The sequence below is a fragment of the Schistocerca gregaria genome, chromosome 3, assembly GCF_023897955.1.
Source record: "Schistocerca gregaria isolate iqSchGreg1 chromosome 3, iqSchGreg1.2, whole genome shotgun sequence".
Classification (NCBI taxonomy): domain Eukaryota; kingdom Metazoa; phylum Arthropoda; class Insecta; order Orthoptera; family Acrididae; genus Schistocerca; species Schistocerca gregaria.
This window is the reverse complement of record NC_064922.1, coordinates 27,695,510-27,701,716: the sequence shown is the minus strand read 5'-3', so window position 1 is coordinate 27,701,716 and position 6,207 is coordinate 27,695,510. Positions and strand designations below refer to the sequence as shown.

At 44.2% G+C, this 6,207-nt stretch overlaps 1 non-coding gene across 1 annotated transcript; it reads right to left on the bottom strand.

The window, feature by feature from the left end:
- Positions 1 to 3,549: 3,549 nt before the first annotated feature.
- Positions 3,550 to 3,622, bottom strand: Trnaa-agc (transfer RNA alanine (anticodon AGC)). The gene has a single exon. It is a non-coding gene; the product is annotated as a tRNA-Ala (tRNA).
- Positions 3,623 to 6,207: the final 2,585 nt, after the last annotated feature.

The window sequence follows — 6,207 nt, the reverse complement described above, 5'->3', positions numbered from 1 at the left end:
TCCTCGAAAACCAGGAGTAGTTTCCGAAACACATCTGGAGGCACTATGTAATCTCTGGACCTTCAGAGGGTTGATGAAACACAGACATTGCATCGGGATTGAAAGCAATATGTACAATGCGAAATTTTCTCCGTGGTAGTAATGTCTCAATCTGTCTACGCTTCGATCGTTCCCTGGGACACCAGTTTTATTCTCCGAGCAAATCTGGAGGCATTCTGTAGTCTGTGGACCTTCATAGTGTTAATGAAACACTGAAATTGCTTCGGGATAGATGACAACAGGCTCCAAGTGGACTTATCTCCAAGGGAGTAATGTCTCAATCAGTCTACGCTTTGATCGTTCCCTGGAAGACCAGTAGTAGTTTCTGAAGCACATGTGGAGGAGTTCTGTAATCTGTGGACCATCGGAATGTTGATGAAACACAGAAAATGCTTCGGGATTGATTACAACAGGCACCATGCGGACTTTTCTCCATGGTAGTTATGTCTCAATCTGTCTACGCTTTGCTAGGTTTCTGGAAGACCAATAGTACTTTCCGAAGCACATCTGGAATCATTCTGTAACCTGTGGACCTTCAGAGTGTTGATGAGACTTAGAAATTGCATCGGGATTGAATACAACAGGCACCCTGCGAACTTTTATACAAGGGAGTAATATCTCAAACTGTCGACGATTTGATCGTTTTCTGGAAGACCAGTATTAGTTTCTGAAGCACATGTCGAGACGTTCTGTAATCTGTGGACCTTCAGAGTGTTGATGAAACATAGAAATTGCATCGGGATTGAATACAACATGCACCATGCTGACTATTCACCATGGGAGTAATGTCTGAAACTGTCTACGCTTTGATCGATTCCTGCAAAACCAGTAGTAGTTTCCGAAGTACATCTGGAGGCATCCTGCAATCTGTGTACCTTCAGAGTGTTGATGAAACACAAAAATTGCATCGGCATTGAATACAATATGCACCATGAGGATTTTTCTCCATTGGAGTAATGTCTTAAACGGTCTACAATTTGATCGTTCCCTGGTAGACCAGTAGTAGTTTCCGAACCACATTTGTAGGCATTCCGTTATCTGGGGACTTTCAGAGTGTTGATGAAACACAAGAATTGCATCGGCATTGAAAGCAATATGTACCATGCGGAATTTTCTCCGTGGTAGTAATGTCTCAATCTGTCTACGCTTTGATCGTTCCCTGGAAGTCTAGTAGTAGTTTCTGAAGCACATGTGGAGGAGTTCTGTAATCTGTGGACCATCGGAATGTTGATGAAACACAGAAACTGCTTCGGGGTTGAATACAACAGGCACCATGCGGACTTTTCTCCATGGTAGTTATGTCTCAGTCTGTCTACACTTTGCTAGGTTTCTGGAAAACCAGTAGTATTTTCCGAAGCACATCTGGAATCATTCTGTAACCTGTGGACCTTCAGAGTGTTGATGAGACTTAGAAATGGCTTCGGGATTGAATACAACATGCACCATGCGGACTAATCACCATGGGAGTAATGTCTTAAACTGTCTACGCTTGGATCGTTCCCTGGAACTCCAGTAGTAGTTTCCGAAGCACATTTGGAGGCGTTGTGTAATCTGTGGTCCTTCAGAGTGTTGATAAAGCACAGAAATTGAATCTGGACTGAATACAACAGGCACCTTTCGGCATCTTCTCCATGGGAGTAATGTATCAAACTGTATACGCTTTGATCGTCCCCTGGAAGACCAGTAGTGGTTACCGAAGCACATCTATAGGCATTCTATAATCTGTGGACCTTCAGAGTGTTGATGAAACACAGAAATTGCATCGGGATTTAATACAAAATTGACCATGCGGACTTTTCTCCATTGGAGTAATGTCTCAAACTGCCTACGATTTGATAGATTTCTGGAAGACCAATAGTAGTTTCCAATGCACGTCTAAAATCATTCTGTAATCTCTAGACCTTCAGGGTGTTGATGAAACACAGAAATTGCATCGGGATTGAGTACAACAGGCACTGTGCGGACTTTTCTCCTAGTGAGTAATGTCTGAAACTGTCTACGCTTTGATCGTTCACTGGAAGAACAGTAGTAGTTTCTGAAGCACATGTGGAGGCGTTCTGTAATCTGTGGACCATCAGAGTTTTGATGAGACATAGAAACTGCATCGGGATTGAATACAACAGGCACCATGCGGACTTTTCTCCATGGGAGTAATGTCTCAAACAGTCTACGCTTTGATCGATTCCTGGAAGACCAGTAATAGCTTTCGAAGCACATCTCTAGGCATTCTGTAATCTGTGGACCTTCAGAGTGTTGATGAAACACAAAAATTGCATCGGCATTGAATACAATAAGCACCATGCGGACTTTTCTCCATGGGAGTAATGTCTTAAACTGTCTACGCTTTGATGGTTCCCTGGATGACTAGTAGTTGTTTCCGAAGCACATCTGTAGGCATTCTGTAATCTGTGGACCTTCACAGTGTTGACGAAACACAAAAATTGCATCGGCATTGAATACAATAAACACTATGCGGACTTTTCTCCATGGGTGTAATGTCTTAAACTGTCTACGCTTTGATCGATACCTGGAAAGCCAGTAGTAGTTTCCGAAGCACATCTGGAGGAATTCTGTAATCTGTGGACCTTCAGAGTGTTGATGAAACACGAAAATTGCATCGGCATTGAATACAATAAGCACCATGCGGACTTTTCTCAATGGGCTTAATGTCTTAAACTGTCTACGCTTTGATCGTTCCCTGGAAGACCAGTAGTAGTTTCCGAACCACATTTGTAGGCATTCCGTTATCTGGGGACCTTCAGAGTGTTGATGAAACACAAAAATTGCATCGGCATAGAAGGCAATATGTACCATGAGATATATTCTACATGGTAGTAATGTCTCAATCTGTCTACGCTTTGATCGCTCCCTGGAAGACCAGTAAAAGTTTCTGAAGCACATGTGGAGGTGTTCTGTAATCTGTGGTCCATCAGAGTGTTGATGAAACACAGAAACTGCATCGGGATTGAATACAATATGCACCATGCGGACTTTTCTCCATTGGAGTAATGTCTTAAACTGTCTACGCTTTGATCGTTCCCTGGAAGACCAGTAGTAGTTTCCGAAGCACATCTGGAGACATTCTGTAATCTGTGGACCTTCAGAGTGTTGATGAAACACAAAAATTGCATCGGCATTGAATACAATATGTACCATGCGGACTATTCTCCATGGGAGTAATGTCTTAAACTGTCTACGCTTTGATCGTTCCCTGGAAGACCAGTAGTATTTTCCGAAGCACATCTGGGATCACCCATGCAGCCGACTTTTCCGACTTTACACGACGCTCACGCAACGCTCACGCTAGTAGAGCTTGAGAATCCTATGGGAACATTTGTACTGTTTCTAAATTATGTGTAGGTGTGGGAGGATGGTGCTTCCCGCGCACGAATAAGCACGCTTGCCAATTGTGGATGCTAATCGTTCGCTTGTATTTGCCTAGACACCTCTGCTGGTTGGGAATTATTCCACTTGCATGGCAAGGTGCGCATGTAGATGTGTTAGAAATTCTGTAGGCACTGGGTATCGATCCCAGTACCTCTCGCACGCTAAGCGAGCGCTCTACCATCTGAGCTACGCCCCCCCCCCCTTTGACTAATTGTGCTACATACATCCATATCAACGTCACAACCCTTGCACTCCCATTATTCCGCAGACAAACACTACTCTCTATGTATCAGTGAGGGTGTGTTTCAGGTTTCGTGCATTCTGTATCGAATCGTAGTTGGCCACAATGAAAGTGGCAGGTATAACGTCGAAAGTAGAGTTCGGACACCGCTCTGAGTAACACGAACGTGTGGTCCACTCTCTAGACTTCAATGACGTTAAGCCGTGATACCTAAGACAGATCTGCACTCGATGACACCTCGATAACAGCCGGCCCCACACTTACATCTTGCTCTCCTTACGACAGTATACGTCATATCAGTCTGTGACGCTGGTTTTGCCACTTCTTGCGTGCCTTTATGTTCGCCGCTACCAACACTTACCATGCACTGACCACAAAGCATGGAGGAGCCGGGGCTTGAACCCGAGACCTGTCACACGCTAAGCGAACGATCTGCCAAATGAGCTACGGCTGCACACACGACCAAGATTGGCTATTCTCCATTCTTTGGACTCTGATGTGCACGGACACGATGGTTGGTTGGTTTGAAGCGGCGAAGGTGTCAGAGTACATAGGCGGCGCGGACACGTTCATATACACAAGCGTTCCAAGTAGTTTCGATGCTCTGGTATTACGAATGCAAATTCCGTTTGTTTTTAACGTCTTAAATTGAAAGGGCGATCACAAATTGGTCCATTTCACTCCTTGTCGACAATTACACAGCACCTGAGGTAACAAGCACATCTCGAGCCCCAATGGCTTCTCCATTGTTCATGCCAACTCAGTTCCTCGCTCTTTGCTACTGTGTAAAACTCTTGTCGTCCAACTGCAAAACACTGGGACACAACAAGTTTCCGCGTCTCCATTGCACTGATCATACTACGAAAAGCTCCCCAAACTTGGCCATCACTCATGCAGCCGAATTTTACGACTTTACACGACGCTCACGCTAGTGACAGGCTTATTTATAGTTCGACGTCGCGCCAAAGCGAATGAGCACATTTCGCCTACGGCTAAGGCCGCTCTCCTAGTGTGGCTGCTCTATGTCTGCAGGCAGCGAGGGGCTGCAAGCTTCCTGTGTTCGCACCTATACCACCTGTGCTTGCTTGTCAGAGACAGACTATCGCAAAACATACAACTCACTCCATGAATTGATTGCTACGGCATCTGTTATTAGCAGTCACAACCAGCAACACCAGTAGCAGCCGACTGCACGAAAAGAATGGGAACGTGCAGTGGGATTTACGTGAACTCGGCGCAAGGCAGATCTTTCTCCATGGGAGTAATGTCTTATACTGTCTACGCTTTGATCGATTCCTTTACGACCAGTAGTAGTTTCCGAAGCACATCTGGAGGCATTCTGTAATCTGTGTTCCTTCAGAGTGTTGATTAAACACAGATATTGCATCGGGATAGAATATAACAGACACCATGCGGACTTCTCTAAATGGGAGTAGTGTCTTAAACTGTCTACGCTTTAATCGTTCCCTGGAAGACCAGTAGTTGTTTCCGAAGCACATCTGTAGGCATTCTGTAATCTGTGGACTTTCAGAGTGTTGATGAAACACAAAAATTGCATCGGCATTGAATACAATAAGCACCATGCGGACTTTTCTCCATGGGAGTAATGTCTTAAACTGTCTACGCTTTGATAGATTCCTGGAAAATTAGTAGTAGTTTGCGAAGCACATCTGGAGGCATTCTGTAATCAGTGGACCTTCTAAGTGTTGATGAAACACAAAAATTGCATCGGCATTGAATACAATAAGCACAATGCGTACTTTTCTCCATGGGAGTAATGTCTCAAACTGTCTACGGTTTGATCGATTCCTGGAAGACCAGTAGAAGTTTCTGACGCACATCAGGAGGCATTTTGTAACCTGTATACCTTCAGAGTGTTGATTAAACACAGAAATTGCTTCGCGATAGAATGTAACAATCACCATGCGGACTTTTCTCCATGGGAGTAATGTCTTAAACAGTCTATGCTTTGATCGTTCCCTGGAAGACCAGTAGTTGTTTCCGATGCACATCTGGACTCATTCCGTAATCTGTGGACCATCAGAGTGATGATGAAACACAAAAACTGCATCGGTATTGAATATAACATTCACCATGTGGACTTTTCTCCATGGGAGTAATGTCTCAATTTGTCTACGATTTGATCGATTCCTGGAAGACCAGTAGTAGTTTCCGAAGAACTTCTGGAGGCATTGTGTAATCTGTGTCCCTCAGAGTGTTGATTAAACACAGAAATTGCATCGGGATAGAATATAACAGTCACCATGCGTACTTTTCACCACGGGAGTAATGTCTTAAACTGTCTACGCTTTAATCGTTCCCTGGAAGACCAGTAGTAGTTTCCGAAGCACGTCTGTAAGCATTCCGTAATCTGTGGACCATCAGAGTGTTGATGAAACACAAAAGTTGCATCTTCATTGGATAATATAAGCACCATGCGGACTTTTCACCATTTGAGTAATGTCTTAAACTGTCTACGCTTTGATCGATTCCTGGAAAACCAGTAGTAGTTTCTGAAGCACATCTGGAGGCATTCTGTA